General features: G+C 36.1%; 1 protein-coding gene across 1 annotated transcript in view; it reads left to right on the top strand.

Annotated features, from left to right (window-relative positions):
- The window catches only part of LOC123381504, a 122,224-nt gene extending 96,874 nt beyond the window's left edge, over positions 1 to 25,350 (top strand). The window contains exon 5 of the mRNA XM_045042717.1: positions 24,624 to 25,350. The gene's annotated coding sequence lies outside the window, so the exon portion shown is untranslated. The remainder of the gene's footprint in view (positions 1 to 24,623) is intronic.
- Positions 25,351 to 26,782: the final 1,432 nt, after the last annotated feature.

Raw genomic sequence — 26,782 nt, 5'->3', positions numbered from 1 at the left:
GTATGGAAACAACCAAAGTGTCCATTGATGGATAAATAAAGAAGTTCTGGTGTATACACACACACACACACACACACACACACACACACACACACACACACAGTACTTAAGGGAAAAAAAAAAGGAAATCTTAGCATTTGCAACACCATGGATGAAACTTGTGGGTGTTACGCTAAGTGAAGTAAGTCAGATTGAGAAAGACAAATTCCATAATACTTCACTTATATTTGGAATTTGAAAAACAAACAGACAAAACAAAACTCATAGATACAGAGAATAGATTGGTGGTTATCAGAGGAGAAAGGGGTTGTGGGGTGGCCAAAAAGGGTGATGGAGGTCAGTTGTGTGGTGATGGATGGCAACTAGATTTACGGTAATCCCTTTGTAGTGTATACAAATACCAAATTATTATGTTGTAACCTGAAACTGATATAATGCTATATACCAATTATATCTCAAGAAAAAAAGCATTGTTGATACTTCTCCAAAACCTATGTTCCCCGTACCATCCAATATTATCTATCAAAATCAAAGTCTGACAAACACAAAGGTATGGCATAGTCTTACATTTTTGACATGTGTCATTTTATTTAATTATCACAACAAACCAAAAAAAGACATGTTCTGTCCAAAAATTATATGAAAACGGGCACATGGTAAAGCCGGGAACTGCAGCTAACCATTGCTTCTTGGTCTTTTGGCTAAGATCAAGTGGAACTGAAGCTAACCAGTCTGACTTTTGAATATGTATTATTAAGAAATGCTAATTAATAATCTCTAATTTGCTGTGGTTAAGAACTCTGACTGGAGTCAGTATAACCCAGATTGTTGTATGTGATCATTAAGACATGACAATATGTGAACATGTGCTGTGTTTAAGGGGTTTGTTTTTGCTCTGTATTTGGGGGGATCTTTTTGTTTGTTAAGTGGACATTAAACCTCTCTGTTTCCTGGTTTTTAGTGACAATCTTCTACATTCTTTTTAAATTGAAGTATAGTTGCTCCAGTGTTTCAAGTGTACAACATAGTGTTTGGACAAGTCTTTCAGTTGCACTTTGCTCACCTCAAATGCAGTTATCCTCTATCATCATAAAACGCTATTTGCAATACTATTGACTAAATTCCAAACAAAATACTGATGGGGCAAGGAAGAGCTCTAGGGGGGATATGTATGTTCCCTGCAGTAATGGAAAAGATAATAGTCTATGAGAGACTGGAGCAGTGGGCAGTGTTTTTCTGATTCTTGACAATGCTCAAGGCAGACAGTTAAACCTCGATAATAATGGCTGTGTGGGGAAACAAGAATTAAAAATCCTCAGCCTCACAAAAAATCCCCCAAGTTCACAGTTCAGGCTTGGCAAGGACGTAGTGGAGTATCACTTATGGATGTGAATTATAATTTATATATAATGCATAGGGAAAACAATAATTCTCTCCTATGGGTATGGGTGTGTGTGTGTGTGTGTGTGTGTGTGTGTGTGTGTGTGTGAGAAGTGACATACAGTCTATGGAAGGAAGAGCGCAGTGCCTGGCAATGTCAATCATTTAAAAAATTCTAATGATTTTTATTGATATTTTTATCATGAATTATTTGTTTTTTTAAATAATGAACGGGTCATTATTAAAATGCTGAGGATAAATTCTTTTAATTTAAAATCGTAACATTACAGATGTCTGTACTCCTTATATTTCTGTATATCTTATATTTATCACTAAATTTGACTGGTCTTCCTCTCCCTTTGTTTTCCCTAGAATGTAATTATCACTCTAAGTACAACCTAAATTTTGGGGAAAAAATAGCACCTAGGTTAATAGGTAGAAAAACGTTTTGAGCTATAGTTAAAAAGTAATTTTTAAGTTATTCTTGATGCTTCATACTAAGTTGATGTATGAATATATGGTGGCAATAAACTCACTTTTTTAGTAGTACAGTTTCTGTCCAATTAAAATATGCTTATTAGCATTTGTTTGAGTTATGTATGAATAAATGCATACAAATCTTCCATTTGTGTACTTGTAGCAGATGAAACTAATAGGAGTACCTAAAACAGATGAGATATAGTCTGGCTGCAGTTCAACTGCAGAGCACATAAGTCTTCCCTTGTGTTAAAGCCTTCATACCATTAAACTGTTATTTATTGATCCTGCTGACAAGGGCAGCAAAGCAGAGTAATTTTACATCTCAAAATGAAAAAAAAAATAAATTAAAAAATCCCTTTTCTGATAGATTGTGCATATCCAGTGCTAAGCATTCCATATTTATATTTTTCCAGTCCTTGATTTCCTTATATGCCCAGGAATAATATCGCCATAAATGAAATTAATGTGTGGAAGTATCATCTCTGCTTTTTTAATTGATAGTATCTTGTGTTTAATTCATTCATCAAAAATATTACTATAAGGAAGGGAGAAAATCTAGTAAGACAAATGCCACATTAAAATGTAATAAAATTCTTAACCTTATCTTTTAGTATCAATTGGCTAGGTTTACTAAGGTTTTTCAAAAAAGAGAAAATTACTAATAGGAAATATAGTAATTATGGTAATGATTAAAGTAATGTTTATCTTTTTATGTTTTTAGTTTTGTCTTTTTCCTCTATTCTTTTTTTTCTACTTGTGGAATCTACAGAGAGACAGCAGTGAACAGCTGTGCTAACTAATTCCCTATCAATTTGGAAAGGGGGGGAATTTATTCTAAAACTGAGCAATTATGACCTATGATTTGGAATATAATATTTAAATGTGAATTGTATATGTTGGGTTTTATTTAGTTAATTATTTAATTAATTTTAGTATTCCTTACTATTATTTTATGTGCCAATTTTTAACAGGGTTTTCATTTAGAATACTGAATTTTCTACTAACTTACAACATAGTGCTGCTATACTGCACTGTTATCTTTTTTCCCTCTGTACTCATTTATGTATTGAGAGTGATGAAAATTTGATGTATCGGTTCAACATTATATCATTGAATTTGCCACAAATGTGGGCGGCGGCGGCTCTTCCTCCTCCTCCTCCTCCTCCTCCTCCTCCTCCTCCTCCTCCTCCTCCTCCTCTTCTTCTTCTTCTTCTTCTTCTTCTTCTTCTTCTTCTTCTTCTTCTTCAACTATAGAATAATGGATGGTTTCTGTGTTTTTCTTGGCTTAATCAATCTCTTCAGTGATGGATCCAGAAGAAGCAAGTCCAGATGAAAGATCTCTGCCCCAGGAATGCACCTAAATATTTTTTCTGGTATGCTTCCTTATCTTGGTACAGCTTGGTGATGATGGGGATGTAGATTTTCTCTAACTCTTTCTGCTGATATGCAAAGTCTCATTTACTGCAATGTGATTCTTATGGAGCCAGTTGATGATTTCATTGTACCTGTCAAAACTTCTCTATTTGTCCTCATCATTGGTAATGCTTTTGATGTTTTTTGTGTTGAAGGTGTAGGATTTAGAAGAACAGTTAGAAGGCACCTTTGTCTGCTTTTGAGTTCAGTTTTGTGGTTCTTAGTGTCCTGAATTGTATCTTCAAAATGTCTTCCCTGCTCAAAGGACTCTTGTCTTTTATGATGGCAATCTTGTTCTTTTGTTCTGCATTGTTATCACAGACTGTAATCTGAGATACATCATGGAAAACAAAAGTATGGCCATGAATTAAAACTTGCCAAGCAGGTTGCCATGGCACATTCACCTTTATGAACTAGAGTAAGTTCACTAAGCTGGTTGTCTGGTTAAGTAGTGAAGGTCTGTGTCTGTTTTGGGGCATTTTGATATACTGTGTTTGATCATGGCACTTATGACCCAAGCATGACTTTAAAAGCAGCGGAAAACGTAGGGATAGCCAAAAGCCACAAATGTTGAACATGGTCAGTTTATCCCTACATAAGGTCGTTACCTGCACAGGTGATTTGTAAACAATAGCCTTATAGAGGTTCTGTCCTTATCAGTTGTTTTCCATTGAAGATAATGGAGGTACAGAAGTCAACACTTTCTTGGCGACATCTTGCTTAGAGATATGAGTGCCAGCCTGTTTTGTGGTATTCTGAACTCTCCAAGAAATTCTGTCAGGATAAGGACTTGTGTCTGTGACTTACCTAATTTGGCATTGGGAAGGACTTTCTCTGAAGAATCCAGAATGCCACAAAACAGGCTAGCATTCAATTTTTCAAACTGGCACAGGTAATGGAGTGTGCAAGTCAACACTTTCTTGAAGAGAATCAATATCAATTTTGCCTTTTTTAAAAAGTATTTTGAGCATGTTCAGAGTAGTACAGTCAGAACAGATTATAAAATATCTCAGTCCTCATAATACCTCCAACACTAGATTTTAGCTGCACATTTTAAACTTTATCAATCTGATGGTTGAAAAAGTATACCTCATCATTTTACTTTGCCTCTATTTTAATACATAACTGCTTTTTCTGTTATTTTGGTCATTTGAATTCTCCCTTCTGTGAATCACATGTGTATGCACTGTGACTATTTTTCTACTTGGAAGATGAACTTTTTCTAATTAATCTGTAGTTGATCGACTTAATATTTGTAGTTACTTAACTGTTTTTCTCACCATAAGATTTGTTTTTGCTCATTCTTTGCACACTGGGCTTGACCATGGGTTTTGCTTTGGCCGGGAAATGGGAGTACATGTGATAACCAGTGATGTGGAGCGCAGCTCAGGGTGTCTGCAATGGTCCCACTATTCCTCTTTATCTCTCTGCCACAGGAGCCTTTTCTCCTAAAGAGACTTTTCTGCTGACTTGCAATATAACGTGAGAGCAAAAATGTTTGATTTTGGCCAGTGAGATTTTGGGGATTGCTTTTTAATGCAGTGACCAAGCCTAAGCTGATTGGTAAACATTTATTTTAAAATATATTTGTGCACTTAAGGGCAATCAATCACTCAGTTGCTATGATTGGGTTTTATTTATTTTTGTTTTTATTTTTTTTTATTTTTTATTTGAGAGAGAGCATGCACATGAGTGAGTGAGCATGAGCGGGGTAGGGGCAGAGAGAGAGAATTCCAAACAGGCTCTGTGCTTGCAGCTTAGAGCCCAATGCGGGGCTCAAACTCACAAACCGTGAGCCTCATGACCTGAGCCGAAACCAGGAGTCAGAGGCTTAGCAGACTGAGCCAGCCAGGCACCACTGGGTTTTGTTTATATACAGCATTTGCTTCCAACAAACTTGACTACCAATGTAGAATTAAAATACCTATGAATATAAACTTTCAGTATTTCAGTCTTCATTTTTGGATTAATACAAAGTCTAGATTTTTGCTCTATAAGCATAGGCTGTTTAGATTTCTAAAAATCCTTAGATGAGTTTATAGTCATATGGGCGTTGTGTCTAATGTGTACATATTCATGTTTTTCTTTAAAAACTACAAATGAAGTGACACCAAAAGGAAAAATCAATGGAAGACTCTACATTATGTAATATCACTGGTAGTTTGCTACTATAGTCAGGATTCCAAGTGAATTGATAAAAGCCTATTAGACCTAGCTCTTTTGTGATCATTAAGCAGTGATCATATAGAAAAATTATAATTGATTTTACCTCAGTGTAGAGGACTGAATGAAGATACTTAGGATGAAGTTTTCAGGAGACATAATTGACTTTAAAAAATCTACAGATTCGGGGCACCTGGGTGGCTCAATCGGTTAAGTGTCCAACTTTGGCTCAGGTCATGATCTCACAGTTTGTGAGTTCGAGCTCCGTGTCGGACTCTGTGCTGACAGCTCAGAGCCTGGAGCCTGCTTCGGATTCTGTGTCTCCCTCTCTTTCTGTCCCTCTCCTGCTTGTGCACTCTCTATCTCTCTCAAAAATAAACAAACATTAAAAAATTTTAAAAAATCTATAGATTCAATCTATATGTATAATAAAAGTCTTTGCCAAATAGTGAGTTCTCAGAGAAAATTTTTAAAGAAGTGGTTATGTATGTTTTGGAAATTTCAAAGAGTGCATTACTATTTTGGTTTTCCCTTTATGTATGCATTTGTGTTTCCTGGGACTTGTGGTTTCAAATAACACAAGTAATTTAGCTACATCAAACAAAGTGGGAGAAGGCATGTTACATTAATAAGAAATATCCACTGAGGTGAAATACAAGGATCTGACTGGACCATAAGAATGAACTAGAATGAGGTTCTCAACGTTTATTTATTTTTGGGACAGAGAGAGACAGAGCATGAACGGGGGAGGGGCAGAGAGAGAGGGAGACACAGAATCGGAAACAGGCTCCAGGCTCCGAGCCATCAGCCCAGAGCCCGACGCGGGGCTCGAACTCACGGACCGCGAGATCGTGACCTGGCTGAAGTCGGACGCTTAACCGACTGCGCCACCCAGGCGCCCCTAGAATGAGGTTCTCAGATGAACATTGGAATATTCTTCAGCTCCTCACTACTTGACTGCATTTACATTAATTTTCTTTCTTGTTAGTAACTATGTGCTTCTGCTTATTTAGTCCATGGGTGGGGAGGAATAGATTTTTGTTGTTGTTGTTTTTTAACAGCTCGTATTTTATGATTTTGTTTAGCCCCTTTAGATGAAATAGAATTTACCTTCTTATGAGATCAGGTATCTCACTAGGATCCATCAACCACCAACAAAAGGTCAGGGTCTAGATAATGGTAGGTAGTAGGCCCAGTATCTGGGTGAAGTATCTATATAGTCTGGGTGGGTCATGGCCCATGAGTGGTCTTTTAGTCCTAACCATAGGCAGTTAAAATGGTTTCACCTGGCAGTGCCTCTTTGGAAAAAGCTGACTCACAGTACACTTGGCGCACACCTGTTATTTTGGTCTCCGAAGGGAGTGACAGTCAAGGACTGAGGCACCTGTGAATGTTGGTGCTTTTATACCCATCTGTACTCCTAGCCTAGGCACCTCCATTGGGAAGTGTCCTGGTAGGAGGCGAGCTTGAACATACTTTTCTCCACTCAAACTCAATACCTTTTCCTTCTAGCCCTTTCCCTCTCCACCTTCCATGGCTCCCCATCCCTAATATGGCAGAAACCTATTATTTGAGACTACCTCTGCAGTGAGGGGATCCCATATCTGTGCTAATCCACCTGACACCTGGCCAGTGCAGTTCTATGGGAAAAAAATGAAAGAGTGGAGGAACAGTGGAGATGTTCCTTTTCCTAATTTAGCTTCTTGTTTGTACTGTAGCAGTAAGTGATTCAAGGCTTGGCTGTTACTTTCGTTTTGGCTTTAGTTTTAGTAGACTCCTTCGACACATGGCAGACCAGCTCTGCTCTTCACCGTATGTACTCCTATCAAAGAAAGATACTAAAGGGATAAGCTGGTTGTATAAATATGGCTACTCACAGTACAGGCATAAAACTGAACTTTGGAAAGACTCACCCCTAAAAATGTACATAATATCACCCAGTCCTAGTATTCTACAAGTTATGTTGCCTCTGGGGGAGAAAATCTTTCAAATTGTCTAAATATAATTATCACTATGAAGATGTGAAATACATATCCAGTAGAGGGAAACAAACGATGAGCAGTAGTGGGCATTTTCTAAGCCTACTCAGAAGGGTATGCAAGATATTTATTACAGCAATATTATCTATCTACTGGAAGATTGATAACATTAAATCAGTAACACAGGTGATTAAATTGAGAGCTTAGCTCTGAAGACTGTAATATCCTGCAAACTGTGTATGCTGTGAAGATCTGTGATCTGATGTTACCTTGACATTTTCAGTTGTCAAACTGAATAAAATTGCCTTGAACTCCTATATATGTATCCTGTGAGAAATCTAATACACAAGATGTCTACTAGTGGCTTACTTTCTCATTTCCAAGGTCCTCTCTTATCAAATCTCGTTTTATTTTTATAATAATTGTATTACAACAAGGCCTATAACCTTCTCTGCGCCATAAGTTTAGCCAATGTGAAACCCATCTGCACTTACAAAATTTGTTAAAAATACTGAGCATATTTTTTAGGACAGTTTTAGACTTGAGAGACAATACAAACCACAGCGTATCAGTAAAAATATAAAATATTCTCCATTCTTCAAAAAATCTTCAGCCATATATTCCCACAGACATTTTCTGCGAACTTGCTTTTCTCCTTTGCTGCTTCTCTCTCTCCATCCATACTTACTTTTCATTCCAGCCCATTCAAACCAAGCCTGGAAGGTGTTGTTCCTGTTCTTACCCATATTCACTGGACATTTTTCTAAACAAAGGTAGTTCTTTCTATTAGGAAGGTAGTTCTCTCTCTGCAGCTCTTTTAATTATTCACTTCCTGTCATGCTATTAGGGCATTCTCAAGCAAGAGCCACAATTAACTAATGTAATTCATTTAATAAAGGTTACATTTGAGGTACACAACAAATGCTTCAATATGTCAGGTAGTGGGAGAGTATAGACAGGAAGATGTGTATCTATATAACCTGAAAGATATTAGAGACTGTGGCAGGAATCCACTGATAAATAGAAAAGCTAATAGTTATATTCATCAGTTTGGTGTGCCAGACAGGGTGAGACATCATCTATTTTATTTCTTTTAACCTTTACAACCACATTCTCTGTTAATATTGCTATCTCTATGAACAGTTTTGTGAAAACTGATACCCCAGGAGATTAAATTGCCCATGGTCCTGTACCCCTCTTTGTAAGTCACATCACAGAGTGAAGAATTGAAAAAGTATGTATTCTGATTACTGAGCCCATATTTCTATCCAAAGATCAGTATTTGGGGCATGTGTGTGTATGAAAATACTTCATTAAGATGGAAATGCTTTTAACAGTGTAGTTCACCGGAATCCAAAATAATTACGTAAGGTACAAGTTTTCAAGAGAAAATTCATAGTACTTTTAAATCGATATCAACTATTTGTATAACATAATCTGTCCTGGCCTGTAAAGTCAGTAAACAACCTTCCAATTCTTTTATATGCGGGAAGTAATTGTTTTGCTTACTCCACAATGAAATATTCAAAGTCTTAAGTAAGGTATTTACTAGTTAATTGAGTAATGAAGGTATAGTAACAAGAAACATGTTAAAAGTACCCAGAATATTTTATCTTACACATTTTTATTCCCTGTCTTTGCTCTCATACACTTTATTATGAGCCCTCCAGCTTCTAAATAAGATTGATTGGTGATTCGATTACAGGGGTGCCTGAGCACAGATTGTGGGAAGTCTCAGTGTGACTCAGTATACCATAAATCAAACAGCAGGTGAGTGTTTGGGAAACATAGTTCCCTGACTCACAAAATGATGAAAAAAAATAAGTAAATATCCTATATTCACTTATTTAAAATAACCAATATCGGTAATAACTTTGGTAATATATGGAATATAGTTATAGACACATAGTCTTTTTATTTACAATCTAAAAACGTTTATAGTATGTGTGTTACTACACAAACAGCTCAGAGATATCAGTGTGCAAACCAACAAGGTACTTACAATGCATGGCCATTAAGTATTGGAAATGAAATACATCACGAAAGCATAGCATAGAAATTAACAGCAAATGTTGATTGTCATTTGGAAGAGAAGAAATTTATGTTCCCTGGGGTACTGATTTGAAGAATAGAGAAAGATTCTTAGAAGGTGTTCTGTGCTTACATCCTATGATGAAAAAGGAATGGCATTCAAAGTGGAAATAGCTATGTGGGCCTGGTTCCTCCTATTTTCACAGCAGAGGCACTTAAAGAAAAGCACTCTTCAGTTCCTTACTCTTTAATCAGTACCTATGTAAGTTAGGCATCTATTGCTATGAATTCCCTTTTCTTTAATTCCCTCTTTCCTTTTTTTAAGTTGAAGTACAGTTAATATACAATGCTACATTTGTTTCAGGTATACCATTTTTTTTGTTTGTTTGGTTTTCATTTTTTGATGCCGTAGTATGCGCCAGTCACTACAATAAGCCCTGGGAATGAAGGAGAGTAAGAAAAATGTTCAATGTCTTCCCCATGTCAGAAATGCCTACAGATTTTCCCTTTCTGTCCCATTTTGTAGTCACTGCTGTAGTATTAACATCACGTGTTTATAGAATTATTTTGACTAGCAGTTTTTTAGACTTTCCCCACTTTATTTTTTTAGTGTTTATTTATTTATTTTGAAAGAGAGAGAAAGGAGAGCAGATTTCAACTCAGGTCATGATCACATGGTTTGAGCCCTGCATCAGGCTCTGTGCTGACAGCTCAGAGACTGGAGCCTGCTTTGGATTCTGTGTCTCCCTCTCTCTCTGCCCCTCCCACTCTCATGCTCTGTCTCCCTCTCAAAAATGAATAAAAAAAAAATATTAAAAAAAAGAGTTGGGCACGTAACCGATTGTACCACCGAGGTGCCCCTAGACTTTTCCCACTTAAAACCAAAGTGCACATTGTTGTGAATCATCTTAGGCTCACTCTGTTGGTAGGAGTAGAAATCAAGCAAGATTACTGAAGTCAGGATATCACCAAAAAATGAACCAAAATGTAGACAACAGTTATGTACATAAATGAATAATGGAATATGTGCAAAAATATCCATGCTATAATGGTCATCTCAGAACTGTTTATAATAGGGGCGCCTGGGTGGCGCAGTCGGTTAAGCGTCCGACTTCAGCCAGGTCACGATCTCGCGGTCCGTGAGTTCGAGCCCCGTGTCAGGCTCTGGGCTGATGGCTCGGAGCCTGGAGCCTGTTTCCGATTCTGTGTCTCCCTCTCTCTCTGCCCCTCCCCCGTTCATGCTCTGTCTCTCTCTGTCCCAAAAATAAATAATAAAAAACGTTGAAAAAAAATAAAAAAAAAGAACTGTTTGTAATAGTGAAACAAAAGACATTAAGTCTCTATCGATATTATGGCAATACAATAAACAGTATATATTATTCAAAATGATGTATCTAGGGGCGCCTGGGTGGCGCAGTCGGTTAAAGCGTCCGACTTCAGCCAGGTCACGATCTCGCGGTCCGGGAGTTCGAGCCCCGCGTCGGGCTCTGGGCTGATGACTCAGAGCCTGGAGTCTGTTTCCGATTCTGTGTCTCCCTCTCTCTCTGCCCCTCCCCCGTTCATGCTCTGTCTCTCTCTGTCCCAAAAATAAGTAAACGTTGAAAAAAAAAATGATGTATCTATAATTTCTGACCTTTGTGCGTGTGTGTGTATGTGTGCGTGAGACAGAGAGAGAGACAGAACCCTGAAGAGATATGTATCAAACTGCTCAGATTGATTATTTCTGTGTTGAAGAATTATGGTCAGCAACTGAAAATTTTTTCCCAAGATCGTTGATTATAAAATTTATCAAAATCCTAATATAAATACATCTATGATTACAATTTAAATACAAATGAATAAGCTCGTATTGTAAAATGGGGTTTTAACATAAATGAAAACATTACTATTTGGTATAGTCAACAATATAAAAATGGATGTTATGAATATCTAGGAACATATACTTAGCAGTTTTCCCATTGACATGTCTGTTTTATAAAATAAAATTTTTCTGCCACTGTTTTTCATTAGGTTATCATGATTTCACATTAAACTTTTAACACAGAGATGGCACAAAGTACCCAACAATTTGTAGGCATTATTTAGTCAGGAAATCCACTAGGTGTAGAAAATACATTTGTTGGACAAGTTTATAATTTTGTGTGAGTGAATTTACCTTTTACCATTCCTTCAACTAAAAAAAAATGAGTTATTACATTTTAAGCTCTTAACTGTGAAGATCTCTTTATTTTTTCTAAGTGTCTTATAAATATTTAGAGAAAGAAAGTCTCTTTAATATAACTGATGAATTTGGTATAATATTTGAAAAAAAATTTACATGATAACATTTTTCTGACAGTAATATTAGGTTGCATATAACCATGGTGAAAAATTAGTGTTCATCAGAAGTGTAGGCAATAATATGGGATCTGTCTGAATATCCCTACGGATGATTTTTCTGAATTGTTATATTTTATACAGGTCCTTTTATCACAGAGCTTAAAAGTCTCATTTGCAAAGAAATCATCATGAAGTATTGGGAGGCTTAAAGAATCAAAACTCTGATATAGGAAAGAACCAAACAAGATCTATATGAATTTGTATCAATCCTCCCATCCTCTTTGTAAATTGTTGGATGTTTTGTTATTTTTGCCTTGTTTGATTCACCTGAACTCTGGGGTGTGTTTGGGCTTACGATTTTTCTACTGGTTAGGTTCTTATTCAACAGAATTAAAGTTTTCTTTCACATCTTCCTTCTCCTTACAACCCATCAGTTTCCAAGTTCAATTGTCTTTCATAACAGCCCCCTTCCTTTCTTTTATGATGTTTGCCTCTGTCATAACAAAACTCCTCTCTTTTCTTTCCTTTAGGGACTCCAGTTTCCCATGTTAGATCACTTGAAGTTGTCTTACAGTTCAGTACATTTCTTTTTTTCCTTTCTGTGTGTCACTTTAAATCATTTGAATTTTATTTTCAACTTTAGTAATCTTTTTTTCTCTGCAGTGTCTAATTACATTTTTTAACATATGGAACACAGTTACAATAATTGTTTTAATGTCCTTGTCTACTAATCTAATACCTGTGTCAGTCCTAGATTGGGTTTAATTGATTGCTGGTGTCTTCATTATGGTTGTAATTATGGGTAAAATAGGGAATATATTCTTCCAAATAAATCTGAACCTTGGATAAATGAAGACATGTGTTGGATTGGTAGAGCATTAAAGAATACAATTCCATGAAAGACATATCAGGAGTTCTGTGTAATCTTGGAGTAGTTGAGGAAGACTTTTTGATTGAAGGAAGATGAGTTGGTTCTTAAAGTTCGGAGTACTTACTTACCTTGATGATAGGGCATGTACCATTTGCAGAAAAAAGCAGAAGGAAATGTTTACTTCCCTGTCAGATTTTTAGGACCATAAAAACTTGAGGGGAGAGGCAGAACAATATTCATTTAAAATCATCAAAACAATAAAAAGTTAATTTCTAGCTAAAATAGAACTGAATTATATGCATAAAGATAATTGTAATATTGCAGTTCCTTGGCAGGTGAGAAAAGGAAAGGACTTCATACTTTCTGAAGAAGTGTCCATCATTTGTCTTTGCACATTTATTTCTTACCTGCATGTTGCCGACAGAATGCATCAGGGATATAATCATCTTTCTGGTGTTTGCTCTGATGTTAACCTTACCAACAGAAATGGTGGTGTATGTTTCTGTGTAAAACAGGCCAAAGGTGGTCCAGAAATGAGTTCATGTTGTGCTTTCACTTACCTCATCTGACAAGATTCTTATGATAACTAAGGCATAAGCACTGATGTGGACTTATTATGTCCGTTTTATGATTGTTGGATATAAAGTTTAGAAAGGTTAAGTGTTCACAGTCATAAGTCTATGAAGCATTCACAGAAAACCTCACATTTTCTGGTTTTATATCCATTACTCTGCCCTCTGCCTCAAATGCATTTAAGCTTGTGGTTAGAGGCAGTAGAAATTTTGCTGTTTTAGATAGCATCTGTGAAATATCATAATTTACACCTAATTATGTTTAAGGTACAAAGAAACTTTATTCTACTTTCATGTTTTTTAACTAAAAACTTGAGCTTGAATATTTCATTTAAAGAATGTTCATAGAAAATTTAGAGAAAATTAAAGTCTTTACTTGCAGAATACAAATCTGCATTTGCTTTGACAACTAATTAATTTACATATGTAAAGTAAGTACCTTTCTGTACAGTATATAATTAAGATGCAAGGCTAAGATAGCAATGACTATTTAATTAAGGCAATTAGGTTGTTAGTGGGTCATGGCACAATTTACCTTAAGCGGTGTGAGCAGAATACATCATAGATGATGATACAATAATCATTGAGTTCAAACTACTTCCCATGCAGTAAAACAAAGGATATTTGAGTGCTTTGTTTCATTCATTCTTAACACTGTAGATACATTAAGGTGAAGAGAGAACTTTACAGCTTTCCTGCTTTTCAAGACTTGGTACACATCGTGTTAAAGGACTTACATACACTATGACCTATTATTCAAGGCAATGGAGTCCCTTGTAGAAAGCACTTGTTTGCCTGGTGTGTACTCTAAATTATCTGTATTAGGAATCTTAACCAGTAATTGGTAGCTGGCTAAGGGTACAGAGAGATTAACCCTGCCTGTGTTTCTGTCTTTCCATTAGAGAACTATGGAGAAGAGTGGTGACATTATCATGGGCTTTGAAATGACTTAATCCTGGATTCAAATTCCAGCCTCAGTCATTATTTCCTGGTAAATTGGCTTTGGATGCATAATTTTTTTTTTGTCTCAGTAATGATACTGTTATATCTGCTTCATAGATAGAGACAGATCCAGGTTTTGTGGGACCTAAAGTTACACTTCTGGGAGTACTTTTTAAGGGAAAGTATACAAAATAAAGGTGATTGTGAACATTTATTTAAAATTAAAGAGGTCACAGTGAAATTTAAATTCGAAGAACCTGACAAATTACACACACATGAGCAAACTAAACTATTTCAGTAAACTGATACACGCTTTATTATACTTTTTCTTTGGTTGTGTATTCTCTGATAACTTCTTTATATTGTAACAGGTTTGAATTATTCTTTAGTGAAAATGGAAATAATTTCATCTTTCCACCGGCATGGTTGATTATTTTTAAACTAATAATGACAATTTAAAAGGATTCTTTCAGTTCACAAATAAGGATTGATTATGTAATGTGGATTTTGAAGATTATTTTCAAACTTGGGAACTCGCATTGAGTTTCTTTTGTATACAAAATGTTTCAGATATACTTTCTATAGTACTGATCCAGGTCTGTGTCCTGTCAACACAGCAATTTTAATAAATACTATTTCATGTATTTATTCTCATTTTTTAGAATGCATGATGCCTTTATAGTCCAAAAGGCCTGATTGAGTTATATGCCTGACTGACTATATGCCTGACAAATTTCTTGTGATTGGGTGCTGATGAGAACGGAATACTCCTCTTCCAATTTTACACTTAACACTGCAAGAATATTCCAACAACAACAAAAAAACCACGTTTGAGCCTTGTACTTTCATGCCTCCATTATTTGCATATATCTGTTGACAAATTTATATACTATCATACATGGCCTTAAGCCTTGGTGACATGATGATTGGGTGACTCAACACAGTGGCCCTTCAGAGTATCCACCATTCTTATACAGTGTATTCAAAATGTCTTAACCATACATGAAAGGGATTTCATCTACTAAATACACATTTTATGTACCCCCAACTCAACTTCTGCTAGCCAGATGACAAAATTGCCCATGGCTGCTCCAATTTTCCCTGATAGAAGAAGAGATATGACAGATATGAGGTTTCTTATTTAAAGAGACTATCAGTCTTAACTAACTGTGGTTAAAATATTTAAATTGTATAGACTTAACATAATTATAGGGCCATGTGAAGCAATTGCTAGTGTCTCACATTTGGAAGAAGCTCTGTAAGCAAATGACCCTGGGCTTAAGGTTCATTACATATATGGCATAATTGCTTCTGTTTAATGTTTACTGAATGTATAAATAAAAGAGTATATTTAACTTTACATATTTTTGATTTTATCCCCACAAAACTTACTGACATATAATACCTTAGAAAGAAAACCACCTATTATTTTCTATTTCAAATTCAGACATTCTTATGCATTCTAGATAATATCTCAGTAAGATGTTTTTGGTCCTTATCAATGAAGAGTTAATAAAATACTTCCAGTTTAATTTTTGTAAGTAAGCAAGTAGCACTTTATTAAAATACCACACTGTGTATTTTAATTACAAACCTCCAACTAATCATTGATTAAAATACACAAACATTTTGGTAAAATTAAGTACTTTCCTACTTATATTGAAATTTCTTTTTTACAATTTTGATTATTTTACATGATATAAAGACTGATTTAATAAAAATATTAGGACATTGTTAAATTTTTTATTGTCCTATCATAATCCCTTAATAATAAAAATGTCCTCTTTAGAAGAATCTGTTGTTGTTCTCATTTTTAAAAGGCTTATCTCTGCTGGTTAATAGTTTTGCATGTAATTCTGGAAGTTCTCCAACATTTTTGTCAGTTTCCTGAAATCCTGTATGTTAGAATTTGCCATGTCACTTGATAATCAAGTTTCACTTCTTTTCCATTATATTTTGTGGTATGGAACATACAGTAAAAATTAGACAGGCTAAGCAGGCAGGGATACACATTACTACAAACTAGAGATGGCTGATTTGGGGAAGACTATATTAGTCTGCTTAGGCTGCCATGACAGGATACCACCAACTGGGTCGTTGAAACAACAGAAATGCATTTTGTCACAGTTTTAGAGGTTGAAGGTCCAAGATCAAGTGACAGCAGAGTTGGTTTCTGGCGAGACTTTTCTTCCTGACATTTAGATAGATAACTACCTTCTTATTGGGCCGTCCCATGGCTTTTTCTCTGTGCATGCATGGAGAGAAAGAGAGAGAGGTCTTTGGTGTCCCTTCCTCTATAAGGTGGCAGTCCTATCATATCAGGGACCCACTTTTATGACTTCAGTTAATGCTAATTATTTAAAGGTCTTACCTCCAAATACAGTCACATTGAGGGTTAAGGCACCAACATATGAATTTTGAGAAAATAGGTCAGTCTACAACAGGAACTAACATTATGAATGCTCATATTATTAATAAACATGTTCATGTCGTGATTATTTTTGCTTCTTAGTTCTGCATAATGAATACTTAGAAAAGAAATACCCATTGTTTCAACATTGGGTAGCATTAACGTTTGTTTCAACACCTGATTTCACTCTGCTGTCTTTTTGTTTTCATGTGTTCTGAAGAGAAATCCAGTAAAACTCATCTTTGTTCCCCCATAAGCATGGTTCTATTTTTTGTTTTTGATTTATCCTCTGCCTTATTTTAATATTTTTCACTTTTAAATTTTCTGTTATTTGATCATGATATGCCCAGGTGTATGTTCTTCTTGGTATTTATCCTGCTTGGTGTCTTTGAACTTTTTGGAACTATGGTTTTAGAAAGATCTCTGTCATTATTACTTCAAATATTTCATCTTCTCCTTCTCATTGTCTTCTTTTAGTACTTCCATTACGTATATATTATATTTATTGACATTGGCTTAGAGTTCTCACAAATCCTGTTTTGTTTTTGGTTTTATTTTTGTTTTGAGAGAGAAAGAGAGCAGCTCTGTGTGCGTGAGGGGGGGCAGGGGCAGAGGGAGAGGGACTGGGAGAATCTTAAGCAGACTCCATGCCCAGCACATGGGGAAGGAGGGAGCCTGACGAGGGGCTTGATCTCAGGACTGTGAGATCCTGACCTGAGCCCAAATCAAGAGTCCGGTGGTCAATAGACTGAGTGACAGAGGTGCCCTCAAATTCTGTTTTTGTTTTTTATTCTTTTCTCTTTGCATTTCACTTTTTTTAATGTTTATTTGTTTTTGCGGGGGGTGGGCCGAAAGAGAGGGAGACAGAGAATCCGAAGCAGGCTCCAGGCTCCGAGCTGTCAGCACAGAGACTGACGCGCGGCTCAAACTCACAGACCATGAGATCATGACCTGAGCCAAAATGGGACACTTAACTGAGCCACCCGGCGCCCAAGGACTTATTTCCAGGGTTACTTTTCCCCTGCCCAGCCAGCATCTTTAGGAGATCTTTCTTGGTTATTTACTTTGAGAATCTGTTGGAGTCAGAGGTAAAAGGCGGGACTAAGTGGGGCCCTCCTTCAATCCCCAGGGGTTTCTCACTTTCCAGTCTGTGTACACTAATCTCTAGCAATTCATTAAAATTGCTATTCACGTATTCCTACCAGCTTATGACTCCAGGAGCTTCTCCTCTGGTAAACAGACCTTTGCTGTGACTCTGTCGATTTCCAGGCCTCTCCAGTTTTCAGGGAAGCCCTCTGCTCTGTGACCTCAGTTCTCTGATGAGTCCAGGAAAACATTGAATTTCAGGGACTTTTTCTTTTTCGTCGTGTCTTACTGTAAGGGTAGGACTGATGATGACTTCTAAGCTCTTTACATCAATGTTGGAGCTGAAACTAGTAGCTGTGTTGAAATTTGACTTCTCTAAAAGTTATACCAAATTAAACATCATAGTGTATTAATTTTTTTAAATTTTTTTTAACGTTTATTTTATGTTTGAGACAGACAGAGACAGAGCATGAACGGGGGAGGGGCAGAGAAAGAGGGAGACACAGAATCGGAAGCAGGCTCCAGGCTCTGAGCCGTCAGCCCAGAGCCCAACGCGGGGCTCAAACTCACCGACCGCGAGATCATTACCTGAGCTGAAGTCGGACGCTTAACCGACTGAGCCACGCAGGCGCCCCTATTAATTTTTAATAATAATGGATATCACTTGAGAGCATACTTTGTAAGAATCATTGTGCTAAGCAATCTTATGTCCAATTTGATAGAAGTAACAAGCATAGTAGATGCAGATACCTAGTTTGGAGTTAGACTAACTGCATTTACATCAGGCTATATCACTTATTACAGGATCTTGGAAAGTTATTTAACTTTTCTAAGTCTCAATTTTATCATCTTTTCATGGGAACAATAATAAAACCTACCTCATAGAGTTGCTGTGAGGTTTTAATGAAGTAACACACCAACAGTGCATGACACATTATGAGTGTTATGTGTTCGCTACTATTATATCATGTAAGCGTATGATAATCCCCTGAAATAGGTATTCTTTTCACAGAGGGGGAAGTCATAGATAGTTTAAAAAACTTGACTAAATGCTATTAAATGACCAGTACAGTTTCCTAAATTATACTGGTGACTTGGAGATAATATAGAAGAAAAGTCTCCCATCCTAATTCCCACAATTGGCCACACAAGTTTTATAACTTAATGTAATACTCTTAGCCTGTGGTAATGGGGGAATGCTATTTAGAAATTAACTTTTATGTATGTGTAACCTAAATATTGTGGGTTAATTACATGTATCTTAGGGCCTGGCTTTACTCTGCACATGTTTTGCTTCATAAAAATAGGGTTTTATGTAAAAAAGAAAATCTGAAAGACTCCTGCAGAGTCTCCATAATTTTCATTACCTGGTTAAGTATCCGGTTTTCACAAGGGCACTCATCACATATCGATAGGATGTTTTCAACTAGCAAGATCATGCAGGCTTAGAGGGCTAAGCATTCTCTAGTCCCTCCATGCACCCCTTTTCAGTTCCCTGGAGAACCAAAATGTGTATTGTTCTCTGAGTTATCTCTTTTTCATTGTGATTTTCTTTGCCATTTAAAAAAAAAAAAAAACCTTTCTATTTGGGTAAAGACAGTCCTTCAGTTAAGTCACGTGTCTTTTTAATGTTTGCTTATACCAGCACTGAGGGCAAGAGTCACCAATAGGGTTTATACAGTGTGTATAAGTAATCAGTGTCTGTACCACAAAAAGCTTCTGGCTTTCTGATGTCGTTGTTATTGACATAATGCCTCTTTACCAATTTTTGTGCTTGTTGGAAGATTTTGCACATCGCTCCACTTTCCCCAATACAGCAGAAGCTGAAAAGTATGGTTTTCATTCTCAGGCAAACTGTAAAACCTACTGTAAGGGAAAATGAAACGGCCAAACTCTTCTGAGGGGGATTCCCACGTGGTGAATCTTTAAAAGCCCATAAATCCAGAATTATATTGCCTTTGATGCAGTTGTCTTTCAGGGGATTCACCACCTTCCTCAGTCTGTTAAGTATTGTATTAACCTTCTCAGATATACTGCACCCTAGTAGGATTTCACTGAACTTTGGTAAAATCCCACCATATTAATAGCTCTTTTATTTCAGTGGGTATTCAGACCTCCTTCCTGAGCATTCACTTCATCAGAATGGGGCCTCCAATCTATTACTGGCTTCAATATATGTTTCATAATAACTTGAAGGAGACATAGCACTTAAGCAGTTTTACCTTCCTGCTTTTTTTTTTTCTTCCAGAAAGCATTACTACCATTCAAAAAAAAAAAAAAAAAAAAAAGAAAGAAAGAAAAAACTAACTTAAATAAAAAATTAGAGGGGCGCCTGGGTGGCTCAATTGGTTAAGCATCCCACTTCGGCTCAGGTCATGATGTCCCGGTTTGTGAGTTTGAGCCCTGAGTCAGGCTCTGTGCTGACAGCTCAGAGCCTGGAGCCTGCTTCAGATACTGTGTCTCCCTCTCTCTCTGCCCCTCCCCCCGCTTGCACTCGGTCTCTTTCTGTCTCTCAAAAATAAACATTTAAAAACTTTTAAAAATGAGATACTGTAGTGTGTGTGGAAGGTGGGATCCACGTACTTTCAAGAGCACACACACACACACACACACACACACACACACACGTGTGTGTGTGTGCACCAAACTCGATATTTTAGCTGAGCAGAGGAATGAGGCTTTTATTTCATTGGTGTGTTGAGTTAGGTACCATCCTTCTACCAATTTGTCAGTTTGAGTCAGAGATTTTGTTAAAGCTAATGTGTCACAAGGCAACACATTTTTCCTAGATAGGCATTTGAATTCATTGGTTCCTATAGTGGGTCATGGAACTCCCCAGGGAGTAAAGGGTCTTAAACCTTTGTCTGGTAACATTAAAACTTATGCAAAGAAATAAAAATGCTTGCTATGGACAAAGGAAGGTAGGTGGAGTTGTGGGTGGAGTTGATGGATGTTTCCTTGAAGAAAATGACAGTGAGATTTCCTGAGAGTGAACCCAGCATATTCTAAGGGAAGGTAGCTCCTGGGAGTAAACAGGATTCAGCATTAGGACTTCAGTGTCACGTATAACCAAACTCAAAGGGTTTGCTGCTTGGGATGCATCAAATTGAACATAACCCAAGGAAATTTTGAAAGCAAAGGATTTTTTTGTTACTTGTTATAAGGAGACAGATAACTCTCAAAGTACTGTCTCCCCATAGGGTCAGTGCAAAAGGCTTTTATTCAGTGTATTAAGGGGTGGGGCAGGGAGCTTATAGAGCTACTTTTGGTGCAGTTGCACATGACCTAACCTGTCAACAGGCTAGGGCATACATTGTATCACCAAGAAATGATGGAAAACCCTGCCCACAGGAGGAGATCTTAGTATTATGAGCTAAAGGTCACTTGAGGACAACTTGGGTCCATGTCCTCAGTTCCAGTCTGGCTCAAACTGGCTCATATAAGGGGCTGTCAGGCAAGACCACCTAGCAAGGGGCTATTAGGTGAAACACCTAGTTGGTCGTATCCCTGGCTAGAACAGTTGGTTCTGCAAGACAAAACATATCCCTTTTCTGCTTTGGTCGATTCCCCTTCTCCCTTCTGCTGGTATAGCTTTTTTAACTCTCTTATTTGAGTAACTTCCTACTGCAACCTAGCTAACAAAAGGTTGGGTTTATTGTTGTTTGTTTTTTGCTACCATAACTGTTTCTTTTGTGACCTGGTCACTGGGAAGACGTGTGTGTGTGTGTTTGTGTGTGTATGTGTGTGAATTAAAAGAGCACAGTGGGACATTTTTAGAGGTTGAACTGGTATCTTAAGTGATGGTGGTGATGGCTACCCACTTCCCTCAGTATCGAATGGTATATATTTCGATGTATCAATTCTTTACCTTTGAATTTGTTTGGCACTTGAATGTACCCTTAGGAATTCTTTCAAAATATGTGAAGATGGGTATTTCAAAAAAAATAGAGAGTGTGGGATAACCAATTAGGAGAGAAGCCTAGAGCAATTGGAAATGGAAGTTTTAATGAAGAGGTAATCTCAAGTTTATGCCTGGAGTTATGAAGCCTTTTCAAAGCAGTTGTATACTGGTAATATTTGAAACTATCATCAAAAGTGCCATTGCAAGAAAAAAATTGAGTTCAGAATTATAGATGTCACGTTTCTGTTTGCTCTAGCTGACTCCTAGCAATGTAGTAAATCCATTGGGTGTATTTTTGTATATAAGTTCACTGATACCACTGTCATACAAGCAGTGACAACTGGACAGTTTATTCTTTTGTCATTGTTGCTGGAAAGTAATTCCTTTATCTACAAGAGATTATAATTCAGAAAGTCATCTCTCTCATCTTCAGCCTTGGCTTGTGTTGTCAAAGTACCCGTTTTCATGTCAACCAGACTTGAATTTAAATCTATGTACTAGTTCAGCAATTGGATATGTTATGGAACGTTTCTGGCATGCCTGTTTATTTATCCATATATAAAGATCATAGTGGGATAAAAATTTCTAGAATGCAAGGTTATCATTGAAGAACGAGTTTTAGTAAATTGTGATGCAGTGATTGGAATATGATGCTATTTAAATTACTTGCCTCTCTCTTGTATACACCATTCCCAAGGGTTATGAAGTGACATCTTCTAGCGACACTCTGAGTCTTAATAAAACAAAGCTGTCTTGGCTGCATATTGGTCATTGAAATAGGGCACCAGGAAGATTTTTTTGTTCATTTATGAAAATAGATAAATCGTTTTACTTTAGAGTTTTTTGGACATACTGGAACATTTTAGCATTAACTCTACATACTCTGATAGCTTGTACATCATTTGGGTCCTCCTTATTTTTCTGCTATATCGTTTAGAAAATGTTGAAACTGGCTTCATTCAACCACAGATGAATTGGCCAGAACTGCCAGGGATCTGATGTGTGGGGGCATATAATACAAGTATGACAAAGAAACCATAAAATTCATATAGGTAATGAGAGTTAAAAAATAGAATTCATCAGTTAAGGTGTTTCATAGAATAATCGGGATATGAAATACTGTATCAACTGATGAATTACTTTGAGCTATCATTTAATGAGAGTAATTTTTCATAAGGATTACAGTTATGAAGAGATTTACGTAAACAGGGTTTCAAATAATGAACTATTTGGATGTTTCATAGTATCATTTTACTAATTGAACTTCCTTTTTTTTTTTTTTTCTGAGAACGATTCCTTAGATGTAGAGGCTGTAGTGATAGTTACTTTTTAACACATGATATTGATCTTTATTTGCTCCCTGGTACTTACTAAACACTAGGTGAATACAAAGCAAATCTACTAGATATTGGTTGATGATCTAAAAAGATAATAATATAAGTTAGATTTTATTTATTTAATGTTTATTTTTGAGAGAGAGAGAGACGGGTTAGATTTTAATTTGTGATATGAAAGTGACTGTGAACTTGGCAGTGGCCAAGTTTGGACTATGGATCGACTGTGGAATTATAAATTGTAAACTTGCACCATCATATACTACAATTTTGATATGGGAAAGAATATAATGAGAATTAGATTTTGCTACATGCTTTTAAAAAATGATAGAGGCTTAAATGAAAGCAGTTGATTTTTGTCATGCCTAAAATATTGTTGGTCAAGAGTTGTTATGGTAGTTGGGATATCATCAGGGACTATGGTTTCTTTCTTTCTGTTCCTTAGTCATAACTGACACATGGCTTCAATTCTCCAAAGTTACTATCAAAAGAGGGGTCGCTGTATATAGGCCCATAGGTCAAATCTTCTGTTTACCATATTTTTGTATAGAAAGTTGTTTTGTAGCATAGATACTCCCATTAGTATGTGTTATCAAGGGCTCCTCTCATGCTACACTGACAGCTGGCATAGTTATGACAGAGACTATAGGCCTGATAAAACCAAATAGGTTTGCTATCTGGCCCTTTATAAAAACACAGTTTGGTGACTCATGGTCTAAGAAAGTTTTATCCATTAGAAATATAATGTGAGTCACGTGTAAATTTTCTAGTAGCCACATTAAAAAGTAAAAAAATAAAAAGAAAATTCAACTTTAATGAGATTCATTTAAGCCTTTAAAAATTATTTCAATGTGTAATAAATTTAGAAAATGAGATATTTTACTTTTTTGCAAAGTCTTTGATATTTGGAATATATTTTTATTTGAATTTCTCTCACTTCAGTATTCACATGGCCACATGTCTCAAGTGGCTACCATATAGAACAGGAGAGAAATAGTATGTCAAAATGAGTACAATTTGGGGCGACTGGGTGGCTCAATCAGTTAAGCTTCCAACTTTGGCTCAGGTCATGATCTCCCAGTTTGTGGGTTCGAGCCCCTGCATGGGTCTCTGTGCTGACAGCTCAGAGCCTAGAGCCTGCTTCAGATTCTGTGTCTCTGTGTCTCTATGCCCCTCCCCTGCTTGCGCGTTGTTCCTCTCTGTCTCTCAAAAATAAACATTAAAAAATTTTAAACAATGAGTACTACCTATATCCTTTGTGTTATTGATAGTAAGAAGGAGGAAGGGGAGAAATTGGGAGAAGAACAAATAAGGTAAATATAAACCAAGTAATATTATATATTAGTTATATATATATTATATAATATAGTAATATTATATATATAATAACAGAATCATTAATATTAACATTGAAAGTACATGATTTAAAGATATCAGTTAAAAGGCAGAGGTTGTCCAGTGCGTAAAAAGGAAGAACAAACTATATACTGCTAAAAGGAAAACAACTTTAAATCAAAACACACAAATAGGTTATAAGTAAAAGAAGGGAAAAGATAGTATTCTGCTAACACTATTCAAAGAAGGCTGGAGTGAGTATATTATATCAGACAAAATAGATTTCATAGCAAAAATATTACCAAGTATAAAGAGGTACATTTAATTTTGATGAGCCAGGTTTTATCATGAGAATATAATAATGATAAATGTTTTGTTATCTAATAACAGTATTTTGACCTTTGTAGGTACTCCATCTGATAACAACAGAACAAACTCTTCTGTTGGTTGTATACAAAAGAAAGTTTACCAAGATGGATAATTTCCTGGATCATAAAAGCAAATCTAAATAAAGCTCCATGCAGTCTAATCACAGGAAGGATGTTCTAACACCATAAAAGTAATAATTTTAAATGAATAACAAATAAATTTGAAAAATGCTCAAATATTTGTAAATAATACAATTTTAAATGTATTGGTCAGAATAGCAATCATAATGGTGATTAGAATATATTTTTTTAACTGAAAGAAAGTATAAATAAAAGGTACCATAATGTATAGGATGCAGGTAAAGCATTACTTTGAGGTAAATTTATAGCATTGAATGCCTGTATAAGAGAATACTGAATACAATAGAAAACAGAAAAATAATAAGTAAATCGATAAAACCCAAAGTGTGTTCTTCCAGAAAAGGATTTAAATTAATGAACCTATCATTAGACTAACCAGGAAAAATGAGAGAAGACACGTTACTAACATGAAAAACAAGAAAAGTGACATTGCTGCAAATCTACTGATAATAAAAAGATACAAATAGAATATTGTCGATAACTTTATGTCAACAAAGTTGACAATTGTATAAAATGGACAGATTTTTCAAAAATGACAATCCCAAAGCTCACTTAAAAATAGATCAGCTGAGGGGCGCCTGGGTGGCTCAGTCGGTTAAGCGGCCGACTTCAGCTCGGGTCATGATCTCGTGGTCCGTGAGTTCGAGCCCTGCCTCGGGCTCTGTGCTGACAGCTCAGAGCCTGGAGCCTGTTTCAGATTCTGTGTCTCCCTCTCTCTGACCCTCCCCCGTTCATGCTCTGTCTCTGTCTCAAAAATAAATAAACATTAAAAAAAATTAAAAAAAATAGATCAGCTGAGGGGTGCCTGGGTGGCTCAGTTGGTTAAGCGTCCAAGTTCGGCTCAGGGCATGAACTTACAGTCCGTGAGTTCGAGCCCTGCATCAGGCTTTGTGCTGTCATTTCAGAGCCTGGAGCCTGCTTTGGATTCTGTGTCTTCCCCTTTCTCTGCCCTTGGCCCATGCACACTCTCTCTCCCCCTCTCTCTCTCTGTCTCTCAAACAGTGAATAAATGTTAAAAGACATTAAAAAAATAGATCAGCTGAATAAACCACTCTATATTAAATAAGTCATATGTGTGTTTAAAAATATAGGTCCAGATGGGTTCACTTGTGACATCCATGACATTTTAAAGAAGAATTAGCATCAATTCTGTATAAACTTTCCCAGATAATTGAAGAGGAAAAAATAATTCCCAACTTTTTCCATGAAGTCACCAGTTCTCAGATAAGACAAACTTTTCCACAATTGCTGGACCAAATATAGGTAGACAGACAAATATATAGATTGATACATACATCCATATATACATGCATACATACAGAGATAAATAACTTTTGATCCATGCTGTGTATCATATGCAAACTCTTAACATAGGGCTAAGTGCAAAACCTAAAACTTTGAAACTTCTAGAAGATGATATAGAGGAATATTTTTGTAATATTTGTGAATATTTTGTGATATTTGTAAGGCTAAAAATTCTTGGATACAGTATCATGAGCATGATTCCTCAAAAATTATAATTTGAATTTCATCAAAATGAATAATGCCTGCTCTTCCAGAGATATGTTTTAAAAAATGAAATGGCCAGGCATAGACCGGAAGAAAATACTTGTGAATCCAATGTCTGAAAAATGACTTCTATTTGGCAAAATCACTAAAAATAAAGACTTAAACGTACATTATATAGGAGAAGATATGTACATAATAAAGTACATGATAATATCTGCATCAGTATAGTATTTAGGGAAATGCAAATTAAAACTACAAAAAGATACTACAGCACACCTAATAGATTGTCTAAAATTGAAAACCATTGAGTGTATGGAGTGTTAGAGGTGTATATGGTACAAGTATTTGGAAAAGGCGTTTAATATTTCTTTAAAAGTTATATATGCCTTCCATACTACTTAACAGTTACACTCCTAAATATCAACTAAGGGACATGAAGGCATATATTCACATAAATATTTATATACAAAAGTTCATAGCATCTGTATTTGCTAAAAAAAAATGCTACAACAAATGTCTATCAATAGGTGAATTGATAATTAAATTGT

Source organism: Felis catus, chromosome D4 (genome assembly GCF_018350175.1).
Source record: "Felis catus isolate Fca126 chromosome D4, F.catus_Fca126_mat1.0, whole genome shotgun sequence".
Taxonomy (NCBI): Eukaryota; Metazoa; Chordata; class Mammalia; order Carnivora; family Felidae; genus Felis; species Felis catus.
Note: the sequence above shows the minus strand (reverse complement) of the source record. Positions and strands in the feature narration are given on the sequence as shown.